The sequence below is a fragment of the Agelaius tricolor genome, unplaced genomic scaffold, assembly GCF_023055355.1.
Source record: "Agelaius tricolor isolate 1412-34295 unplaced genomic scaffold, bAgeTri1.0.p SCAF_3, whole genome shotgun sequence".
Lineage (NCBI taxonomy): Eukaryota > Metazoa > Chordata > Aves > Passeriformes > Icteridae > Agelaius > Agelaius tricolor.
The window spans coordinates 27,254,705-27,280,272 of NW_027269263.1; the positions used below are offsets into that span (position 1 = coordinate 27,254,705).

General features: G+C 38.6%; 1 long non-coding RNA gene across 8 annotated transcripts in view; it reads right to left on the reverse strand.

Annotated features, from left to right (window-relative positions):
* Positions 1-25,568, reverse strand: part of LOC139588217 (uncharacterized) — a 187,530-nt gene that overhangs the window by 65,320 nt on the left and 96,642 nt on the right. For 6 of the 8 annotated variants that reach the window (XR_011678586.1, XR_011678587.1, XR_011678581.1 and 3 more), the window contains one exon: positions 22,570-22,793. This is a non-coding gene — a long non-coding RNA (uncharacterized lncRNA). Of the gene's footprint in view, positions 1-12,115; positions 12,161-13,153; positions 13,202-22,569; positions 22,794-25,568 lie in introns of all 8 variants that reach the window. The other 2 variants (XR_011678584.1, XR_011678583.1) reach the window with 2 other exon arrangements.

Sequence of the window (25,568 nt, forward strand, 5' to 3'; positions counted from 1 at the left end):
AGCCTGAGCAGGCTAAGTCAGCCTTCATGAATGCCCTACAAAAAGTCTGCCTGCACAGTTATGATGTTAGGTAAGCTGCATCCACTGACAGCAGATTTTCCTGGCAGCCCAGTGGGCTGAAAACCATTGGCAGCAGAAGACTTTGCTTTAGCAGAGCTCCTTCCTTTCACAAATGCTGAGTTCGGGTGCCTGTGACTGCCGTTTCTTTTCCCCGTCTCAAACATGTGTGAAGCGGATTGCGGGTAGGAGAAGCTGTGTTGCAGGTATCTCCTCCCACATGCAGCTATTTGGAGCAGACTGTGGAGAGAGCATAGGCACCATTTTGAGATGGGGAAGAAAGCAAATGAAAAGCAGATTGCCCAGACCTGTTATATCACACACCAGGCAAATGAGGCAGTGCCCAGGTATCATTTGAGAAATCCCTGGCTCCTTGTCAGATGTGCTCTTTTTTCACGGTACTGCAGCTTCATATACAAGCTCTGACAGTACAGGCAAAGCAACTTGATGTCAAATAAAAACTAAACGGACTCGCAGCAGCACCAGCAGCAGGTCTTTCATCAGTGTCAGTGTACAAACTACTTTAATGAGTTCAGACATGCCTTGGCTCTTCTACAGCAGTATTGACTGAACTTCTCTTTTAATCAAATAAATGCAATATACAGAGAGAATTAGCTTCATGTAAAGCCTTGAACAAACACCAAAGAAATCCTCCTACCTCAGCCCGCACAATCATTCTGATAAACTAGCTCTTCTTTTCTTATTAAACAGATAAAGCTTTCAAACACTTCACAGTCATTCTTCCTTTAGTGGCAAAGGATTTCATGTGCCACTGTTACTTCAATGATGATAATACAGCAGAGTTAGCCTTATTTACCGGCTTTGATATTCAGTTACTTTCTCCTGGCTGTCTTTGGAAGACCTGAGTGCACTTCCAGGAGGTAGGCAGGTGCATGTAGGTAAGTAGATATATACAGTGAATATATACAGAGATTAGTCAAAGGATTTCAGTTTTTTAGAGCGGAAAGGAAGATTATCCATGACAAATGCAAATACACACGTATACATCTGAGTGTGGTTTGTGCATCACAGATTTGATTCAGTCACGCCTCCTGTTCTTGAAATAGTTTCTTTCCTGATGGGTCGCTTACAACTGTTTATATGCCTAAAACGCTCTTTTGCAAGTTGCTTGGGTTTTTTTAAGTGCAGCTTGGGGCATATTTGGATTTTTTTTATGGCATTGAAACAACATCCTTCAGCTGAATCAGTCCATACCCGTGGAGGTCTTTGCCGGTTCACTCGTACACTTGTACACTGTGCTCTTCCTGAGTCGCTTAGTTGTGTGACGTCAACTCCCTGGAGGCTAGCAATGTCATTATCATTACCAGACAAAGACAGTTAGGTAATTCTGTCTGATGGGAGTGCAGATATTGACCTGAACTAATGTATTCTTATTTCCCAGAGAGAGACGCTTATTGTAGCAATGTGACATAGCAGGGTTTGCTAATATTAATCTAAAGGCTGTGTTCTTTTTTAGCAGAGAAAAGCTTTTACATTCACATTCAATTTCATCACTTGACATATCTCTAGTCTACTTGCTAGACTTGAGATTCTTTGGCTGTTTAAAGACAAGTACAAGGTCTTTGTATGTGCCTGTGAAATATTTTTGGCAACTTCTAATTTGCACATCTCTTGACCCTGCAGAGAAAATTGCCAAGCCTGTTCAAAAGGCTTGCTTTCTTCAGGACAGCCTAAGAAAAAATACCTTTAGGGGAAGGAGACTTGTAACAGTGATCACATCTGATGTATCTTGTGACAACACACTATACATATCTTACTCTGTTTTTTCATTGTTGGCTGCTGGCAATGCACTTGGAATAAAAAGTCTTTGCCTTAAAGAAATTGTTATTTGCACATTTTATTGCAATTTCCTTGAAAAGCAGATATATGCTGTGCATATAAGAAGCATTACATAAACAGATTGTAGAAACAGGCACACTTTATAGTCCTTCTGCGGCGTTTTATGATTATTATAACAAATACACATATATGCCAGAAGAACAACTCCTCCTCATGAATGTATGATGAAATTGCTGTCAGTAGAAAACTGGTTAATAAATACTAGAGTGTAACCATTTAGTGATGCAGTTAGGGATTTCGTGCAATATGCCAAAATATAAACTTTGGGACATAAATACAAATTACTACTTGCACACTGCAATGATTCTGATTTGTGTTGAAGTCCAAATCATATAACACTCCCTCCAGATGTTAACAAAGCAAAACTAGACAGCCCTGAAAAGGCAATCAGCCTTCCCTGAGATATGTAGCTTTGACAGTGCTATCATCCTCTACTAGCTATAGTGGGAAAATAGCCACAGCAACTGCTCCAGACAAGCAGGCATTGCTGTAGCTGGAAAACACGAGTTTCCAAACACCGATAAACTTGTTATAATTCCATGACAGTCTTCAACACCAAAACATTTTAGTTGTAATACCATATTCTCCATTTGCAGCGTGAAGCCTTGAAAAAGCCAAGGGTTTAAGAAAAGATTCAAACAATTTTATCTCTGTTTTAGCCACTACCAATCTGTGTAAGTGCATAGAAGATATAATCTGTCAGTAAGCATTACAGGCAGAAGATAATTAAAAATAAACTATCTGTAAATAGAATATTGCCTCAAGTCATCGAGCTCTATTTCTTTTATTGAAATGCTGTGTAATGAAAGGTACATGCAAAGTACATTTTCAAAAGAAGGGTTACTGGGTTTACTTTTCTTTGTCCAGAAAACTTCAGAAGTAAAGCTGTAAATCAATGGTTGACTTAATATTTACCAGGTACATAGTATATCCCCCAGAGGCTAGACCACAAATGTCTTTTGATCCCAAGCATAGCAATAAAAACTATGAAGCCACAGACACTTTGTCTGAGCCTGCCTTTCTACCCAAAAGTAAGCTTTATCCTTGCAAAAAGGGCTAAGGTCCTTTGCTGAATTATATCTGTTCCCAATGGTTGTGCTGCCTCAAATTTAGAGCCCAAATCTGAGGATTTTTCTTAACAAGTTGCTTCCTCCAACTTAACAAAAGGGATGTTTTGCATGGCAAAGGGGACTAACACATTTGATCAACAGAAAAAGTAAAGCCTGCTGCAGCTGCTGACAGATAGGTTGCAAGAGGTTCACATCTCCAAATCAATGTACCCTCATATCACGTGGAGTGTTATATTTAATAATCAAAGCTAGGATAAAAGCATCACTCTGGGTTTGGAACTTTTAAAAAAACTTTCTATAGTCATGATGTTTACCTATTAACTGCATAGCACTTTCCTGAACAGCTCTGTCTTTGAACACTACTGTAAATTTTGACACAACATTTCATGCTACTGTATTCCACAGTCTTTTGCCTTACTTTTTCCCAGCTGTAACAACACTGTACTTTTTGTAACCAACAAGGATGCCAACAGCAATGAATCTTCAGTATATTTTCAGTATATTTATTGGCCTTGTACAGGCTTAACTTGATATTTGAAAGTAAGAAAGGTATTACTTTTTGGGGGTTTTTTTTGGTTTTTTTTTTTGGTTTTGGGGGGTTTTTTGTTTTGTTTTTTGTTTTTTGGTTTTTTTGTAGTTAATACAGAAACCATAATTGATGATTGTGGAGCTGAGCTTCTGTAGCATCCTACAATTGATTCGCTATTAAACTGGCAAAATAAGAAGATAATGTCACCAGCATTTACAGATTTGGCAGCAAAATTCTTGGCACTTCATCCCACTTGGGCTTCATTCAATAGAATTTGCTAAAATGGCTTTGTTTAGGGCAAAAGCTGGTAGAGTGATTTGGTTTAAGTAAAACAAATTCACACTCTTTACCTTAGCCTTTAATATGGTTAAAGGTAATTATATTCCTCCTTTTCTTTTGCTTCAGGATGTCAGGAAACCCCACAAGATAACATTTTTACCTTTAAATATTTGTATCTAAAGAACAAAGTAGTATATATTGCAGTTAAATTTCCTGTCCTACTAACCAAAATTGTCATTGAAAAAAAAAAAAACTCTTTCACTGCTGTGAAATTGGTAGACTATTTTATTCCATGTTTTTTTCAGGTTAGAATAAGAAAAGAAGGTGTCAGCATGCTATTAGTTCTTTGGAGGTAGTATTTCAATAACTGTCAATATAAGATTAAAAATATATCCATACATGTATGTGTATATTCACTCAATAAACCCTGCTGGGTTTTGACCAATATTGCTATTCACACTGAATTGGAGCCTCACAAAATATGGTATGTGATTAAACCTCTATAAACCATGCAATAAAAAGTGAGGCTAGTGTTAACTTACATTTTTGAAATCTGTGTATACTGATGCTTCCCTGAAGATGGAAATTGTCACCTAGATCTATAGTCTGGCAGTTAAAAAAGCTCTAACACTGCTCTGCTGGAGTGGCAGACCCTTCCTTGGGGAGTTGGTTCAGGCTACCTCCATCTGTTACCTCTCAGCATCTCTGGATCTGTGGAACCCAGCTGAAAACTGAGCAGAAGCAACAGTGCAGGGCTGTTATAGAGGGAGTGGGGATATAGCTACATGGCCTTTTGCAGGCTGAATCTTCCTACACTCATGCTGACTTGACTGCATACCAGCTTTTTTCCAAAAGGCACACATCCATGGTTGCTGCTGCAGCTGCTGGAGTCAAGGAGACACACAGCTTTGAGTGATCCCAGTGCAGGGACAAGACATTCTTAAACACTTCAAGGCTTGAATGTGTACTTTCTGGATGAATATTAAAAACACCTCTGGAACAGCAAGTCAGTGCCAATTCAGCTTTGGGGCACCTAATTTCCTCTTATTTACCAACACAGCATTTTTGAACCATACCTGCTATCTACAGTGACTCCTTTTTGTTGCCTACTTGGGTCTGCCAGCCATTCAATTCTCTGGCTCTGAATTAGCCCACTTTTCCTCACTGACCACCTATGTGCAGCTCCCAGTTGCTTTTCCTAAGCTCCTTTCCCTAGCTGTCCCCTTTGCTAATGAACGGGTATCACCAATGTGCCACTTTACAACAGAAAAAGGAGGGGGAGAGGAAGGAAGACCAAAACTGCAATTAAAATAGGTAAGTGGAAATCTTTATTGACAGTGAAAGAATTTAGGGGAGCGAGGATAGGGAATCACAAGAAAAAAAACAGCGGTGTGTGATACAGGATTAGGACATGTCTGTGTTATCTTCTTGTTCAGCTACAGTTTCAGAGTCATATCAAAATTTCTGATCCTCTCCAGGCATCATAATCATTCACTGTGTTACAAGAGTTTCCAGATGTTCAAATAAATAGTACAGTGGTAGAACTTAACTAGGAGATTAGTGTGGGTATTTAAGAAGAATGATGATCTAACAGAAACACCCCCAGGTATGATTCCCTTTCCTCTGTCCTGCATCTGCTTGTACAGTTGAAAACACCCTCTTCACTGTTATCCACCAAACATTATCTTCTTAGCATTGGTTCCTCCACAAAGCTTTTGATGGATGAACTAACTCAAACCTTTAAAGAATAATCAGAAGACTAAAAAAAAAAATCCTAAAATCAGTGAGCCTGAAACTTTTTTAAACATGTGAACAAGAAATTTCTTTCAAAATTCTTGGCCTGCCCCTTGCTTTTCATTATTATTTTACATTACAGAATTTGTTTGTTGTTCCCAGCTTCCAAAAGCAAACATTTCAATTAACATTCATATTTTTATTTTTGGGTTATTTCCTTATCTCCCTAGTTGTTCTGCTTCCCTTATTTCTGTGCAATGTGATTGCACATAGATTTATATAATTAATTTTTATTTTCTTCCTTTTCTCTTCTATTTTTTGTATTCTTCATTTTGCTGCTTCACTGCACTTTTCATCTTTCAGTCTTCTAGATTCTTTCCACTGCCATTTGTTTTTGGTTTTATTATTTGTCTTCATTGTTGTTACTTTTAAAATTTTTATTCTTCTTTATTGTGAGTCTTTATGTATGTGTTTGTTTTCTGCTTTCTTGCCTTTACTGTCTCTTCTTGTCATACTTGCAACAGGAATTGTTTGTTCATAACATACTTCTATCAAAATATTGTACAAAGTTGCCAACAGCATTTTGTCTGATCAAAGTGTCAAAAAATTAAAAGTAAGCACTCCAGGCTGTATTACGTGCTTAACTAAGATCCACAGCTCGTATACAAGAAGGCTGATTTTTTTTAAGCCAATGTTCCTTTCCCCGGTTATGGTATCAACTGTGTGGGGGAGAGGGATGTGAAAAGACTTGCTTCATTTCATTTTATACATTTCAGGACTGTGGTTTAACTTTGGTTCACTTTTATTTGTTTCAAGAGGCTGATACAGGAGAGACACAGAGTTTTTCATGACTTTGAGAACCAGATGAATGAAGAGGGTTTAGCATGGTTGGGGAACCAGAAGCACTGATTCCAGAATTTTGGTTCTTAAGATACTGCTGCAGAGTTGCAGAGGAATCCAAAGAGGAGAGGTAATCCAAAGAGGAGGTAACCTCACTGTTTGGAATAAACTTTTCCATTTGATGCTGAAATGATATATTAGTTGTGCTTGAGCTCAGTGTGCAAGTTGGATTGATATTCTTCTAGGGTAGAAACTTATTCTTGTGTACAAGAACAGTCAATACTCACTCTGAGTAAATTAACCACAGTATTTACGACAGTATAGCCCTTTGACCAGCTCTAATTTTCACACTTGAGGTTTTCAGTTGCTGAATCTGGTTATTATTGTGTTAGCTTTAGTACATTGTGATGCTGTCAACTGAAGTTATAAATGAGTTATAAAAGAGCTTTTGCTTCCTGGGAAACTTATCTTTTCAATATTGGATCATAAATTTTACCATTTTACCAGAAAAAAAGGCAGACAATTTCAAATTTTCTTGAAAGCATCATTTATCTTTTTTCTTTGCTTTATGATTAATCACAATATTTTGTCTCACATCTGATTTTTTCCTACAGTTCTATACACTATAAACTGGTTTGAGTATAACATTGAGCCCATTATGAGGAGGAGACTGGATTAAATTCCTTTCAACATGAATTTTTCTGTGATTCTTTGATTTTATGCATTTTTAAAATTCAAAAACTGTTTAAAGATGGAAAAAAACCAAAATATTACAGACCTGGAAAGAGAATATTTTTAAGTTATGAAATAGCTTTTCTGAAGCTTCAGTGAAATAAGCAAATTCATCTAACCAGTATTGATTTCATTAAAATCATATTTTCCAATAGGAAGATATCATTAGGAGCAAACACATATACTATTAACCAGAGTCTTCCAGTTTTATTGCAGCATATGTAACCTGGGAAGCTGGAACCATTACTTCTTCAGTTCAAGGATTGTTAGTCTTGCTAAGTTTATGCTGTCTTCACATTCATTGCTCTTAGCAGTATTGCCAGTCCCTGGTATATCTGCCAGGTAAAGATACGAGTGCACAACAAATAATGCTCATGTATACATACTCAATTCAGGATTTATTCTGCATTTACCAGCTTCATAGAAGCAAAATCAGCCACTTCCGTTAGTACTTCATAAACAATGTCAGCTGCATATTATGTATGCATAGTTTGATCTAAGTGCAGCTCCCATAGGATTTACCTCACTAGAACAGGATCTAGCTAAGAGGTAGCAACATAATGAACCATAGTGCAAAAACCTCAATGAACCAGATTTGCAGAAATTTGTTGTTTTGCACATTAAAAGCCTGAACCAATATAATCAGTGATGAGGAAATTTGAAAAAAAATAAAAGCTTATTCTAATCCAAAGATCATCCAAGTGTGTCAATATCGTTTTGTAAATATCTCATTCTCATTTTCTTGTGAAATTGCTACATTTCTGCAAAATGGAGATTTAGTATTTCTAAAGACTGTTCCCCTAATATTGAGATTAATTTCGTTTCCTGGGTGAAAGTTCAGTTCAGTGTTGATCTTATTCAAAACGCCTAACACATATCCTGATAAATTAAAGTGATTGTGCATGAAAAAAAATCTCTACTGCAAGGAAAAAGTACTAAAAAAAAAAAGAGAGAAAGAGAGATGCTGCTCAGCATTTGCAGGATCTCTAGGCTTATAATTTATCCGAGTGGCATAGAGGGTGACCTGAAGATTAGCAAATTCATGGCACATTCAAAAGAAAGCTGAACATATTTCAGAGTATGGTCCTCATTGTTGATGAGGAGACCTCAGGTCAAAATGATCTATGAAGAACACTTGTTCCACCGACAACTCTAAAATGGAAAACCAAGAATGAAATTATATCATCTCTGAAGAGACTCCACTAAAGTGTCCCACATAATAATAAAAAAGGACAAACTAATATTGAAGATTAAGTGATAAACCCACATTGCCTTTCAATTTCTAGTGCATATAAGCTTTGCAATCGGTTTAATGGAAGGATATGCTGGAGGGCATGGAATTATGCCAGAATAGGGTCTCTCACATTATGTGAAATTTCCCTGTACTATTTTTATCTTAATTGTATTTTACACCTAAATCACCAGCGTTCTGCTGCAGTGTCATGCTGATGTTTAAGTTGACAAACATGTCAAACCAGACTGCCACAACACAAGTGAAGCCTTGAGGCTCCATAGAGGACAAACTGAACCATCCGAGTGCTCTTAGTAAAGGCAGAAGTAAAGAAAAAGCTTTTATTTCTTTACTTAGGGTTCAGAGGCCAGAACTACTCCAAAGTTAAACTTGTAATTAATTCTTCAAAGAATCAGATAAGTGCCTCTCTAGGAACTGAAACTTCCAATCAAATTCAAAGGCAGCATCCTTCTGTCACTTTATTTCAAGGCATACCAACTTTGCTAGATGCCTCCTAATTAAGAGTTCTTCTAGGCTCCTGTGTCTTCAGCATATGCCCATTGTATGTAGGTTGGTGCCCAGCCCACTCTCCTCACCTGCTGAAGACCCCACTCTAGCAGAGGTATCAGTGCACTTGCAAAGTAAGGAAGGGAACCATTTCCTTACAGCTGAGGCAGCAGAGGTAGATGTTTTCTGTGGCAGAACAGGTAGGAAACATTGCACTAAATACTATGGAATCCTTAACTTGAGGGAAGTCCAACCCACATATCCAAGAGAATAGCATGAATGAGCCTGATAGGATGGACAACTGCCATGGACAACATGCTGACTTTCCTGCACTGCATTGCCAGAAACTTGAGTGGCATCATTAAGGGAAAAGAATATGCAGCAAGGAATATTAGGGGTAATGGTTTTTGATAATCCTGGGCAGTAATCCTCACCCTCTTACTAGCCAATGGGTAAGAAACTCTAAAGAAGTTTTCACAGCAAGAGCTGGGGCCAGAAATCTACTTTTCAAGTTGTACACCTTATTTTAGCACTCAAAACTATTTGCTTATACACTCCTCTCTGGTTTATGGTATCTGGTACTTATCCACACCCACTGTCTGAGTTTATTGTAGCTCAAAGTCTGGTCTTGCCTGACCACCTTGCAGGCTGATCCTCAAGGTAATGTCTAGGGAAAAGGAAGCTGAAGCCAAAGATTTCTCTAATCTCAGGGGAAAAGAAAAAAAACCAAAACCAAAACAAAAACAAACAAACAAAAAACCAAACCAAAACAAAAAAAAAAAACCCACTACATTATCTGTAGCTGGAGAACTGATCAAAACATCCTGAAGGCCTAAATCCGAGGCCTAAGTCACAAGAATTAACAGTATTTCAGATATTTCTCTTAAAATTTTGTTAGTCAACTAGAGTTGACTAACTCTAGGCATCGACAAGTTGCATGTTGCAAAGCAAAGAGAAGAGCCAGAGTCTCCCATGAAGTCTGTAGAAACCTCAGATTCCTCAATTAAAATTTAGGACTCTTTTATGGGAGTGATAGGACTGACACCTGAAACTTAAGAGATATCACAGGTGATTGTTAGATAATTTGTCATCTAGTGGATATGTTTCTTTTAGGATTCTGCCCAAGCAGAAGACACCAATTAAAATTTGGTGCCTGCAACATTGTAGGTGCTTTGCAAATCCCACCAGGTCCATCTATCAGCACCAAAGATGCCTTTGTAACTTTGACCATGGGTCTGTATTAGTTTGCTAATGTCCAGGCCCATTGAAATAGATTAAAAATCAGAATTGTTCATAATAAGTCCCAGTTAAACTCACTAAGGAAGACACATGTGCTTACTGGTTTTATTTGGTTGAAAACACAAAGTATCTTTTTGTCCAGAAAAATGCATGAGACTCTCCATAGAAATAAACATAGCATCTGAAACATTGTCTTTTTGCTGTGCTTTTACACCACCCTGAAGCAAGCACTGGTGTGGAAAAGGAAGGATGCCTGGGACTTCCTTTACAGAAGTTTCTGATTGGCTGTTCCACCTGCCCACCAGCAATTACCATAACTTTAAGAAGCCTTCAGGGGTTTAAGACTCTCCTATTTTCCCACTGAGTTCAACATCTGGCTGTGAGACCGAAGGCACCACAAGAAGGGCAAATGGCACAAAATTATTCCAGCAGCTGGCAGTATGTGCACAATGGGGTATTCTCTCAGGAGCTGATAGCTTCTTCATGCCATAAGGTGGCAGAAAGAGAGATGCATTCCCTAGTAGCTGTAAACACTTATATATGAGTCTAAAGAGATCTGTTTGTGGATGTTTGTGTCAATAAAGGGAGATCTCTGAAAAGTCTACGGAGTGTGAACTTCAAGGCAATGTATGCAAGACCAGATGAACATTTAAATTATGGTAACCAAGAACATGTAATGTCTCTGTTGTCATCTTTTTACATTGAAAATTTCTGCAACTGAAAATGGAGATCTATCCCAAATCAGTGAAAATACAGAGCTCCACATTTCTTACCTTGTGTTATCCATGCTAGTTCTGATACCCTGTGTGTTTCCCTGGCTGGACTATAACATAGCTTTGAGTTTTGGGTGTTCTGTTTGAGGGGAGTAAGGGAGAAAGTTGTGAGTTTTTTGCTTTAATGACAAGTTTACCTCTTAGCCTTCTGCACCATCCTCTGCTGGTTTGCTGTTTCAGTAATTTATCTCCCTTGTCATCTTGCACATTCACCAGTGCAGGATTGATGTCATAAAATTTAAGGGCACTAGTTCATTTGCTCAGCTGGAGCACAGATTTTACAGGAAGAGTAAAGCTAGTATAGATATCTAAGAGCTGAATAATAAAATGTCCCTTCATCTGTGTATTTAATTAGCTGCTTTCCTCATGATTACAGTAAAGATCAGTACCAGAAAGAGAGGAGCTTTTAGGTCTCAGCAGGTTAACCCCACACCAGAGGATTAGACAGGACCCAAACTGTGATGCTTAGTGTTCTCAATTCCAGGACAGAACTGGCATTCAGTATTCATCTATTCTGCTCTGCAGTGAGGTGAGACGTTTGTGGAACTGAAAGCTCTGAGTAATTAAAAAACACACAAACAGAAACAAAACAAACAAAAAACATGGAATAATTTTGGATGCATTTTCACAGATTGCTGTGTTAAAAAAAAGGCAAATATGAATATGTAATAAATGATAAATTCTTTCCTCCTCCTTGTTATCACTGGCAACTATATTGCTTTGTCATACAACTGCTGCAAAGGCTAATCCTCCACACTTGGAAAATCTTCTTATTCCAACTGCCATGGCCCTGCTGAAGCCAGGGCTTATGTCCCTAAAAATAGGAGCAGGATTACTTAGGTTGCAGTTCACTGAAGTAGTTTAAAGGTTTTCAGATGTGGAGCAAGGAGAGAAAAAATTGTTATTCTAAACTATCAGGGCTCAAAATTACCATTTTAATCAACTTTAATTAAAGACTACATACAGTCCCTGTACAAAGGCTTCCAGCATGAATGAATTACTATTCCATCATGAAAAGGAACCACCAGTAGGCACTTATTTAAACTCCTTACCTCAAACATTTCATATCTGCCTCAGAACCTCTTGGCTTTAGTTTATTGATTTCAACCTTACAGTGCTGAGTAGGGGCTTTAAGAAGGATTCAGGCATTTGCACCCACAATTGCAATTCCAGAAATCCCTACTTACCTATGGCCTAACCCTGGGCCTTTTGGAGAAAAATAAGGTCAGGGTGATGTTAAGGGCAGCCAAAGTCAAAGACTTACCTTTCTTCTGAGCAGGCAGTCAGGAAACTGAGTCTCAGATGTATGCTAGGGACAAATGAAAAAGAACAAACTAGAGGCAGAAGTGAGTCCAAAAGTTCAATAGAAGGTATCTGAACATGAAAACAGAGCAAAGAATCCAAGCATTTGGAAATGTTTAGGAAGTGAAAAGATGTTACTGGGTATATTCTACTTTGAGAAGTGAAGGGGGAAGAGATAAAAATTTGTATGGACTAAGCCATCACCAGGCTTTAGGCCAGGTCTCTGCCACTCATGCCTAAGCCCTGCTTAGATTCAGAAACTGGGCCTTCCTCTACCTAGCATTCTTCTACTTAATATTCACTGTTTAATGTGAGGTCTATTCCTCTCTCCCTATTCTGGGAGGCTTGGCTGGGGTGTTTCTAAAACAATCTAACAAGAAACAATTCCTTTCAACAAGTAGTAGGAACCACTCTTTCTTGCACAGGATGCAGGAGAACAAATGCTGCTTTTTTTTTTTTTTTTTTTTTTAATAGCTTCACTCTAGAAGGTTTTCACCCAGGCAGAAGAACCTGTAGTTCAATTCAATCTTCACATCCAGGAAAGATGGATCTGAGAATAATGATGGATGGATCTGAGTCTCAACTGTGGGAGCATAGCCTGGTGCAAAGGGCGAGTTATAGTCTTTGACCCTGAGCCTTCTCTCCACGTTCTCTCTCCCCTTTCTCTACACATTCTCTCTCCCCTTTCTCTTCATCCAAGCTGTGTCACTCTATAAAGGGGGTTGCTGAATCAAAAGAAGAGAAGACAACAGGATAAAGAAGTATTCTAGCCCAATGTGTCCAGTGTTAAGACATCAGCTTAGGATGAAAAAACTTAGAGTTTTGGAGTCTCTGTTGCTGGGACAGTTTTTCTTTAGTATAAAACACAGCAACTGCTCTTTGACACAGAATATTGTGGCTCAGGACATCTCTTAAAGACCCTGAACCTGGGTGCTCAAATCATGCTCTACCTCTTTATCTCCTTTATTTTCCCAGTAAACTTTTATTCATTTTCACTCACCTTACAAAGAAGATGCAATAAGAAATTTCTCATTCCTCAGAGAGTGTCCTGAAAGTCAAATTTTAAATGAAAGTTTCATTCTGAGAAATTTTCTTGGTTTTGGATGTGGATGAGTACCCAACTTTTAGCCCCTTGGGACAGAGTCAGAAAACCCATGCATGCAATCTCATGCTCCCTCCACTGTTTAATGCAATTAGGACATGAAAATATGAGGGAGAAAAGTTTTCTTCTCTTCAAACATCCCAGCAGCCCTGAGAGGATGTCCTGGCATGGCCAGTGCTCCCTGCTCAGCTGGCCAAGCCTACTCACTTCTCTATTTTCCTTCTTCCTTTTATTTTTCAGTCCCTCTCAGATATTTCTTTCTTACATAATTGCACAGAGTTATTGCACAGCAAAGCAGCTCCCCTGCTCAGAGCAGACTGCATTCCCTTCACTGGAAGGTAAGTCTCAGCTTTGTCTCAGGGAAGGAAGCTTACAGGCCCTGGGCTCAAGGAGGCAGAACGCTCCTTGCTTCTCTGTCTGTGTGGGAATCAGTGTCCCCTCAGTTTCATTTGTCAGCTTGGTGCTTCTCTGCTGCATAGCCCAAGGTGCCCCTCAGTTGCAATGAAAGTTTTCATGGCAAGGCTTACAACTCCTTGCACACACTGCACAGGAAGGTGAGGCACCAAATCCCCTGCTTCCATCTTCTTTCAGGAGACAGGTGCCTACAGGCTAGGCACTCTAGTCACTAAATCACACGTTTTTGGCTTCTGTTCTGTCACATTCTCTCTCCTTAACCTTCAGCATAGGTAAGAGTAGCTGAAAAATATTCCAATGTGCAATAAAATAAGGGGTTTTTGTTTTATGTGTTTGGCTGTTGGTTCAGGGTTTCTGCTCAGATACAACTGTGAGTGGGAATTTTTAGTCTCCTTTCTGTTTACCTTGATTTAACAGCAGTATAGACTGTATCTAAAAGAAGCCTTTGGTGGCAAGCAGTAGTGGATGGGGACACCTCTGCTGAGTGAATAGTTGCAAGTAGGCTCATTCAGGGGATTGTTTTCCCACTGGCCCAGAAGACTGAAGGCACTGTGCTTTAACTATAAAAATAAGTTTTATTGTTCTTCACAAACCTTGTCTGTCATATCAACCAGCCAAAAAAAAAAAAAAAAAAAAACCCAAAAAAAGCCAGAGCTCCTCCAGCTAAACCTGAGTTCCTCCAGCTGGACAGATGGTGTTCCTTCCACAGCCAATGTTTCCACCTTCCTCTCTGCTGCACTCCATCTTTCTGCCATGTTTGCGTAATCTGATCCCCACCATAACTGACAGGGCAGTAGGGAAGGTCTCAGTCACTGAAGAGACTGGCTGGAAAATGTAACCCATGGATTGGCAGCAAGGCAGGAATGCTCAACTGGGAACCCAGTAGGCATAAAGATATAAATAGACCCATGCTTTGGTCCAGGTCAGATCTGCTTCAGGAACCCTAGGAATCCTTGAGCAGTGAACAAATACATGACTTCAGTTTCCACAGCTATCTCTGCCTGGCAGCTCCCAGGAGCAGGGCCTGTAGAACAAACTCAAATGTATTTTGCCAAAGATTTAGCTAACCTGTCTATGGAAATGCTATAATGCATTAGTATTAAAAAAACCCTGCTAAGTATTTTAGCAAATAATCTCTTTGCTGTAATTTTAATTAATTCTAGTAACTTCTTTCCTTCAGGTAAAGATTTCTTGAAATTATTTTCTTTGTGTTAATTTCCTTAGATAAATAATGCTAAAGAACTGAGGACACTTTCTAATAAATCAGTGTCATAATAAGAAAGTAGTGATGAGACAGATTTCTTAAAAAAAACCCTTCCTATGCGGAGTTTATCTTATTTATTTCCAAATAAAATATTTCACAAGTTAGACAATGGATAGTAAAGCATTTCTATTACAATTTAGGGAGATATGCCCTCAACATAGCTGAAAGCTCCAGCAGATTTAAAAAAAGAGGGGTTTTTTTTAAATTTTCTTTTTTTTTTTATCCACAAACTTAGCATATATTGTGGATTTTGTGTTTTGATATATCTAAGACTGAATGGAAGTGAAAAATGTTTAATATCTACTTGTTTAGTTCAAACTTCATCCAATTCCAGCTGCTTCATATGGGTCTTCTCCTGTCTTCACCAAACAGATTATTTTGGTTTGACTACATGCAGTATTTGTTATACACTGTGTGACTACAGGAAACATCTCAGGTTTTGTTTCTTTTCCCTGTTCTCCATGAGGTGTTTCTTTTATTTTGGTCATTTAATATTGTTCCCAGTTTTGTCAACCAAGCTAAATCTTCTGGGACCTGTTGATGTCATGGTGATCTGTGACCTTATAGAACAACAAATTATGGATTCACATGGGATGGCCAAGTGCTTACAATATAATCTGATGAAGTTTTTCACTTCAATAATTACCTTCTAAAATGCAGTAGCAGATTTCCATTTTCATCCAACAAGCCTCTCAAGCAGGGAATGCAGTTCCTTCAATATTCTGCAGTGTCTAGAGATTGTGCTTAAGACATTTGATACTGAAATCTCCCCTCTATATCTACTAAGGCATCATGAGAAGTGGGGTTTTTTTCTCTCTCTCGTAGCCTTCTACTTCAATTACCCAGGTTTTCCTCATTGACAAACTGCATTGCTGATACTATTCTGACACATGTACTTGAAACATACTCCTTGCATAAGCAGTAGCTCCATTTCAGATGCACACAACTGGCTAAGCAAACATATGTACAAATATATGTACAACCTCTCCTTGTGCCTCCTACATAGTTTATCAGCAGAGGTCATGGGCCAGCCATTGGATCCCTTCGAGGGATCTCTTGCAGCTTTTAGGTCTGATTGTAAAATTACTGTCTGCTTAAAACTTAAAACTCTGCTTAAAATCATTATATGCTTACAGAGGGACATTTGGCAGTGATGGACTCAGTTCTGATATGTACCATAGGTTTCCTGGGTGATTTGCAAGCAATGTATCTTGCCCTGCATTTTTTCCACAATTTTAAAGTGAAAACAAACAACAAAATCAAACAAAGAAAACAACCAAAAAAACCACAACCATATCCCACATAAACTAGGAAGGCCATTCCTATCTATTGTGATAGGGATTTGAACTCTGTGGGAAATACATAGCTTTTGTGCATACTGGCTATGTATTTGCCTACAAAAGGCCAAAACTCTTTCAGAGTCTCCAGATGCCGTTGTAGCACAGACAGTAATTTCTACTGCATACAAAGGATTTTGAACTTCTAAATGGTTAGAATTCTCAGCTTTCACAGGCTGAGAGAGAAGGGGTGAAAAACAAATATTTTAATAAATTTTCCAGATCTTTTCTGATAATTGTTATTTTTAATTTCTAAGACTTTAGCACTATGATAAATACCATGCGTCTTTTTTGCTCTTCCAACTGCTGACAAGAATGGCCAAAATTATGTTTCTGCACACTTAAAATTTCTTTCATCCTACCCCAAAACAGCAGCTAAAATTTGTCCTTTCACTATTTTTTAATCTCTGTGAGCTATCTCAGGCTACATGCTGGGCTAAAGAGTCAACTCTTGGATTCTCAGATGATGGAATGTCTTACACTCTCCTGCTCTTCATTATATTTTCCATACAGTTTTATTCAACATCCACCTATAAACCCACCCTTGCCTTTTTTTCCTTTTCCACACACCCTGCAAATCTGCTGAGAAGTGACTATCTGGTCAACAGGGTCAATCTCCAGCCTGATTCAGAACCAGAAATCATATTATATGCTCTTTTTCAGGAAACATGATCTAATCATGGGACAGAAAGTAGTGCTAGGGGCTATCTAATTTATCACTCTGTCCAAAAGTAAGATTAATTTGTTTTATGATGCTTGAAATAGATGTTTGTCTAGCAAATTCTAAGAGATCTCCAATGATGAAACTGTTAGAGTCTTGCCAAGAAATCTCTCCTGCTCTTTGAAGGGATACTAATGAAATATGTAAAGTAAAGCCTAACCTGATGATTTATAAGAGAATGATTAGGTTAGCAGATGGTTCTATATAATTTCCAATCTTCTCTGAAACAATGAAAATGTGCTTGTGTTCCACAAGGAGCAGACGTAAAAATCCGTAACACAACAAAACTGAAGATGCAGAGGCCATACATTCAAGAGATATCTAGGAGAAATACTAACCATATAAAGTTTTTCCTAAAATAATTATCTAGTTCTATTCTACTAGTTGAAATACTAAAATGCTCATCAAAATGAGGAGATGTAGATCATCCTTTGGACCTACCATAGCTAGGCAAAGAAAAAAGGTAGAAAATAATCTTTTTCTGTCTTTTCACTGTTCCAAAATATCTATTTATCTATGTGACCTGAAGATCACTTACAACAAGAAAATTATGCTTTTACATTAAATATATGTATGAAAATTCTTGGCTCTCCCTCATGCTGTTCATGGAGGACAGATCAGGTTATAAAAATGAAACAGCAGTGAAAAATAATGCTTATCACTCTATAAATGTTGAATAAATCCCAGTAAATCAACAATATTGTAAAAAGAATATACATCTTACATGTACAGAACTAAACAACTTCTGTAATTTTCTTTTGCTTGAAACAGTTTTAAACGTGAAGGAAGAAGAAATCAAACAAAGCAAGAAATCACAGAGAGGAGTTGCCATATGTTATCCTTACTATTCTGGTAGGTGTTTAACAACAATGAAGCATCTGCTGGTCAGTTCCATGAGCATCGTTTCAGAATGGAAGGACAGATTGAGAAAATTCTCATAATCTCACACATTAAAACAGACCAGGAAATATAAATTTCTCTCTGAGGCTCAATCAACTCTTCATCTACTTCTCCTACACTCAGTATAGCCATGTGTTATGGTATGTGTTTGTATGAGCATCTCTACATGTCCTCACAGTCACAGTACTATGCAACAGAACCTTACCATGCTTTGGAGAGCAACAAAATTTGGAATTTCAAGTATTGTGTAGCCCAGATACAAAAACAAATATATGTCATTAAAATTACTCAAAAAATATATGGGCTAACAAATATAAGTCATTAAAATTCACCATAAAAATAATTGTGAATTACTTAAAAATATAAACAATTCAGGAAAAATTTTTGCAGAAAATCTTTTTCTACTCACATAAAATTCAACATGTACAATTTCTTTGTTTCTTCTCCTTTTCATTTTTTCAGATGATTTCAGATTTTTCCTTCTCTAATGGCAGACATTTAATTTGAAATGTAATAAGACCTCTTCAAATCTAAAGTCATAAAATTGAAAATAGCATTTTCACACCTAGACACATTTTTATAGTAAGAGCTATTTGCCTTCTCACATCTTTAGGTGAGATTGACTTTACACAGTACTCTGAAGACTATACATTTGTCCTGAAAATATTGATTGATTTCAGTGTCCTGAAAACAGTAACTAATCTAGAAGACTGTCTTTGAATTTGAAGAAGTTTTTTAGAATGCTTTTGTGTGTAGAAGTTCAGTAGAGAGTAATAAAGATGACATATTTATTTAACTTAAAAAGCTGTGAAGACTGATATAGTGGGGAGTAGATGGGAAACAAAAGTACAGTGCTCTTTTATGATAGAAATGTAAATTAATTAAGACTTTTGACAGCAATACCTGCTAATAGTGGGGCAGTTAGAAATAGCAGCTCCTTGTAATAATGGTATTTTGTATGTGGTATCCCAAGTACAAGAAAGAATAAACTCACTGAAGAAAAAACTGGTAATTTCTTTCTGATGTACTTAACAGTTTAGATCCTTTCTTCTTGCATTATGTTATGGTTGAGTGGCTGTCATTTAGTTTTCATCAACTCTAAACTTCCCCAACCAAATACCTTGTTATTTAAAATTCTAAAACTCAGCTTATAAATCTTGAACATTTTCAAATTATTCTGGTGGTATGACAAAAATTTAAATGTTTTGGATGTTGCAGAAAGAAAAAAATTTTGAAATCCCGTGCTTTTGAAAAATATTTAGTAAATTGAGGCCTTTTTTTTCCTAGATGCTAAAAGTATCTGATTAATGTTCTCAAACCACGTTGTACCTCCTCTTGTGCTCATGCAGAGGTAGGACTTGGTTGCTTTGACAGGTATATATTTTTAGAAAACATTTCCCAGGCCAAAACTTTTGCCTATTTCTCTCCTTTCTCATGAGAACATGAGAATGTTAGAATTCCTTTTGCTTTTCATTGACTGAACTCATGAACCTTAACAAAGGATGGGGAAAATCAGATCTTTTAAATTAACTTAGAAAGATCTTGTCCATGGCTTCCCTATTAATGCAGACCATCACCAGATCACATTTAACTCTTTCTAATCTTATCTAGTGCCTACAGTGTCTTATGGGGTGACTAAACTACTACAGATATCCTCATCTTTGTAAACGAGTCTCTTTCTTATACCCAGGAATATGACTCCAGGGCTCATCACTGCTTGGATAGCTGGTAAATACATAGTTCTGTGACAGAGTGCAGCAGTGAGAGGCAGAGCCTCCTTCAGGGGTTGAACTGTGCAGCTAGTTAGGTAGAGTTCAGAAGACCTTGTTGTTAAAAACAGTCCCAGTTCATAGCCAAGCCATTCACATCCAGTTGGTGTGAGGATGGTTCTTCCTCTCACTATCCCTGTCATCTTTCAAGCTTTCAAATTCAAACCAAGAGGTCTTGCTCTGTCTCCATGCTCCAAAGCTCAAACCTAATCTGAGCATTCAGAGTCAGCACACTGGACAGCTTTGAATGGGCTGGAGATACCTGTAAACAAGGCTTGCTGCCATTGTATTTAAAGGTCTAAGACTCTTGGAGCTAAAAATCATGCAATTAAAGAAAACTAGTAGAAATATTTCCCCTGCAAAAAGCTGCAAATTCAGTTTTCTTCAGGAATATGCAGTTCTGTCAGAGTTTTGACCAAAATAAGGCATTCTAGGAGAAGATCTGACATATTCACACACCTCTCTGCTTCTCCCTGCCTGCTCCACCAAGTGCCCCAGCTGTGGGCCACAGACTTCTATGGATGCCCTGGCATATTTTCCCCAAATTGCCCATCTGATACCTAACTGCAAAAGTGAGACTTCCAAAGTTTCCTGCTCCTCACTCCCCCTCTAAAATGTCTCTGAGAGTTGGCTAAGCCCACAGTTCCTCTAGCTAGTTGCTGCTTTCTCAACCAGTCGTGCCCCTACCCCACCCCAATTCAGGCTGGAGAAACACCCAGACCCAATAAATGATCTATCTGTGCTGGATAAAAGTCTTCATTTAGGAAAGCCTGAATTCAACTTTTGGAGGCTTAGTTCCCTTGAAAATATTGTCTTATACAGAATATATTTCCTAAATCAAAATGAGTGGAGAAGTTAAATTATATTCTTTTTCCTGACCACTTGCAGTTTGGTCTCCGTTGCTAACCTAGAGGGAGGACTAGCTTGGTGATTCATACCAGGAAAATAACTCTTTAAAGTACATTTTGTACTGAAAAGAATTAGGATAACCTTTAATTTATAGTATGAATCACCAAAAAACATATTTCACAGCTAGTGCATCATACTTCCCCTGTGTGGCCCCCTGGATGGGAGGGGTGCCTTGTGCCTGCCTCTGTCAGTAGGGCCCTTATCTATGATGTCACATTGTCACTGCTGTGCTTGCCCTGGGATTGACCCCTCCTCTCATCTGACAGCACCAAGCTCTGCCACATGGCAGAAAAAGGCTGTCAAACTTGCTCCAGGCCACTGGGGAGGAGGAAATGCCCTGGTCATCTGCCACCTTGGGGGTGTTTCCATCTGTGTAGTGAGGTGAAATGTCTGCACAGGCAGGGACAGGCAGGAGCCACGCCTGGCTGCTGGCAGCCTTCACCAGGGAGAAGGAAATCCTTGTTCAGGCCTTGGGTTGGCAGCTTCCTCTGCCTTCATAACTCCGATGGGCTTTACACACATCCAAAGATAGGTGACAGCTGAAAAATAAAAGGATGTGAAGATCATGGATCCACAAGCTGGCACCTAAAAATTGGAGTTCATGGTGCTTTTACTCCCTTGTGGATCTAACCCTGAGGGATCACTGATCACCACACCTGTTACAACAGCTGCTCTTGGCTATATCCAGTTTCCAGAAGTCCTTGGAAGCCTCTGGAGTGTTTTGAGAAGCAAACGGTGACATGGGCTCCTTTGTGGAAGTCCCCTGCAGCTGGCAGGTTATGTCATCACTGTGCATGCCTGCATGCAGTGCGACTGCACCAGCCCTGCACTTAAAGGACCCCTGCAGGGGGGACTCATTTTACCAGTCTGGGAAGGGAGGATAATTCTCCCTAGATCTGCTCAGCACACTTGTCAATCCACAAATGTGTATAAATGATTTTTTTTCCCCCAGTTATATCTTTCCCTGGGATTTTTTTCTCTAACAAGCAGAAAGTATCCCTGCTGTGCCTCTCTATTCTTTCCATGCAGGGTTACCACGCATCTAATTACCAGCAACTCTCTTTATTCTTGTCTAGATTTAGCTGCATCAGCACTGCTGAATTTTTATACTAATGACATCACTGAAGAGCTCATTTTTGTTGATTTTAAAATCTTGTAAATTGAGGTAAAATATGATTGATAAATAGGGAAAAGCCTTAATTAAAAAATATTGTAGCTTCATTAGGTAATCTGTTGCAATGCATCCTAACTCCCCTATAACACAAAGCAAGAGCTGAGCCAGCATTCTGATTTATAAGGGCATAAAACACTTGCCCAGTTCTACTTGCTTGATGCATTCAGTCTTGTACTCACTAGTCCTGTAGTTTTATCCTACTTGCCTGGCAGCTGCACCATGTTAAAGGGTTACATGACATGTGTGGGGAAAAAACAAGTTAGAAACATGAGTTGTCCATCCTTTCAGGCTTCAAGAATTTAATTCATTACAGGATGCACACAAGAGGTGAGGATCTACAGTGTCACTGATGTATTTATTGATTCACCTATTACTTATTTCTTCCTACAATTTTGAGGCAGTTTTTAATACATTTTGGGTTTTTTATTTGCTTTTAGAGAGACAAAACAATCAAACTTTAACATTTCCAAAGTCCTCCAATCCCCACGCAGCACAGTGGCAGGATGGCCACTGTGTCTCCTGACACAAAGTAAGACAAATGCTGCAGTTATCAAAACCACAGCAAATCAATTGGCTGTTTATGTGTTCCTGTTCCCTCTTCGCAGTAGCCAGACTAGCATCCTGCAGAGATAACTGCTTTCTACAAGCCGTTGGGAAGTCATTCTTCAGTTATAGTAAGTTAGAAAAGGCCAAAAATGTAAATTAAATTGTCCTTTTATTGCCAACATTCCAAACTAAGTGAAGTTTAACAGCACTGAGACACACCCGCTGTTATCTGCAATTTCAGACGCAAAACTAGCAATTCTGGAACAGAGAAATAATTTACCTCAATCTTCCATGAGTCCTGGATTCTCTCCCAGAAGAAGTGTTCTAGCTAAACCATTAGGGGTCCAGATAAAACCTTGAGGTTGTTTCCCCCATGGACAGTGTATCGTGCTCCTTGCAAAACATCTGCATACTTCCCTCAAAATATTTTGGTGATGTTTGTTTGCAACAGTTGAGCTGTAGTAGGAGTGAACATACTCGAGGTCATGCAGGGGTCCAAAAGAGCTGAAAAGGCAGAAGCATAGTGCATGAATAAGCAGCTGGAATATGATCAACATCTAAGTTTGACACAATTTAGGGACTGTTGATTGATGGTATTTATAGGGGTTCTACCTGCAAGAATATACATAGAAAAAATTTTAATTACTAAATTTGCTCTTCATAAAAATTCATCAAGTCTGTCATGCTGTGGTAGAATTTTGTTCTGTTCAGTTCCTCAGTGAGATATCAAAGGCTTATTTGTGAACAAGATAGGAAACTTAAGCAGCCAGGGTCTAAGCCGATAATTCTACCATGGATTCGAATAACCTTAAGGTAACATTCATCTGTGTCTACTTGACAGCACTTCCTTTGAATCCACTGCAACAGCAAGAATTAACCATAATGGGTGCCTGCCATGCCAGGGGGCTGATAAAGGCTGAGCTGAAGAGCAGAGCCAGACATGAAGTTGATTCCGAGTAATCCAAATGGCACTTAGCGTCCTGTGAATAGGTACTTCCACAAAAAAAATTCACTGACACCAATTCACCTTACACCCTTACAAAGGTGTCTAGTATTGTCACTGCAACTGTGGCAAAAGCAGAAACTCTCCAACACTAACAATTTTTTAGTGTTAGAGAATCAAGGCATTACTTTATTTTGGCCACGAGGTTATTCTGGCCAGGATGTGCAATAGAAATAATTTCCTCCATGCATGCTCAGGATGTGAAGTGAAAATCATTCCATCACACATAATTCTTTACCAGACTTTTCACATGTTTATATGGACAAAACCCAAATAAATTCCTGTTGATTGATCTTAAATTACCTAATTTTTAGTATTTGATCTCCTATTTGTTATTGAGCCCTTTGCCTTCAATGCTAATTTGGTCCTCATTCTTTGGTTCTCTTATCAGTCTTTTCCCAAACCAGGTGTCTCCGACCACTCTAGAGGGTGGTGTTGGGGGATAATGCCCATTCATGGTTCATGGTTCATGGTTCATGGTTGTTATCTCCCGTGCATCTCCTGGCTACTCCCAATCTCTGTAGATGTTAAACTTATCAGACCTGGCCCAGTGAAGACTCTCAGGAAGAAGAACTTCAATTCTCTTTCCCCCTGGGCGAAGGCGACCAAAAACCCCGACAAAAATTACAAAGAAAATTTGAAGTTTTATCATTTCCAGCAGTACCATGAGTAACCCATCAGGCTATCCTGCCTGTCTCTAGCAATGCACAGCTCTGCCAGCCTTGTGTTTATGTCTGTCAGCCTACTGCACACACGACATTGCGAATAATAATTAGTGATGAGGAGTGGGCAGCAGAACTAAGCCTAAAAGGTCATAAAGCTTCTATGGAACATCAGGGTGTCCCTTTGACAGAGACACCAAATTGACAAATTACATGACTAAGGCTGCCTGATCAACTTTAATTCAGTTTTTTTAATATGTATATCCATGTGTATATGGAGATCTACTCCTAAATTATGTTACTTTTTCTAGTCCTCTTACTTCTCCATGCTCCCAATTCATCTCTAACTGCTGAGTCCTGCTGTTTTCTCTCTCCCCACACTCTTCCTTCTTCCTTATGCCTAGCATCTCACTGAGCTATGGTAGGCATCTGCAGTACCTGCATTTACACAGGGAGCATAATTTTCTGGCAGTTTAGTGGATTTTCAGCATGTAGCTGCAGATGGCATGGGGGAGGAATAAGGGCTTGTTCATTAAAGTCTCCATAGTCTCTACTGAGCAGACAAAATTTATTCCAAAACCTTCCAGCTTGGCAAGATAGCTGAAAGTAGATTCTTGATACAAAGGCTTCCTGCTACCCCTTAGCTAGTACTTGCCTCACATACAGGAAGCCTAATGCTGCTGAGAATCTTTCGAGCATGGGCTGAACAACCTGCCTTCCTCCAGACATACCCCTTTTTGGAAGCATCTGAATAGAAATAAAAATAAAACTGCCTATGGCATTTTTGAACATAAATATGACAAGCTATTACTATTCTTAAGTGAGTACCAGAAATTGGACCTTTCTGGAAGTATCACACAAAATTCAATTATAATTGTGCTACCAGACAAGTCTCTAAGAATGCAAGTTAATATTTTACATTGAGAACCACAAAACTACATTGTCTGATATACTCATATGTCCTATTTAAATAAATTTCATATTATGCAATCCTAATATTAAAATTTCTTTTTGTTAAGGTCTGAAATGGGCACACAGTAGTGTATGGGGAACTAAGCATCCAAGTATTGAATTATCTGCATTATAGCAATGCATATGTAGCTAGAGGGGCTGATCATGAAGGAAATGGTAGTCTAGCTGACTGACATCTTCCACTCAGTTCTCTGAGAGCAGGAGAGACGGTAATATAAAAATTGATACAAGATAAAAATAAAGGTTCTAGACCTATATGCATCAAGGACCTGGTTTGGAACTGGGCTGACACAATAGGAGCACACCTATGTGTACTTAAAAGTAAAGTTTGGTCCTTCGTATGTAACGTGAATAATAATTTTTTCTTGCCAGGTAATGAACTGCTTTAAATAATGAAGAGTGTTTTATATAACATTTGCTGGGAAACAGTCAGTATTTTGTTCTCTCCCCAAACCCTCAGTCCCATGTCCCTGCCCCAGAACAAATGCTTGTGTCTCAAGTCAACAATCCAAGCATATTTTTCTGCTAATATTTGTCTTTATCTGAGAAAAAGGCTGCACCTTTGCCACTGGATCCCCTGTCACACATGGCCTTTTTTGTCTAATTAAAGACCTACATGTCCCATCCATATGTTCATCCTCT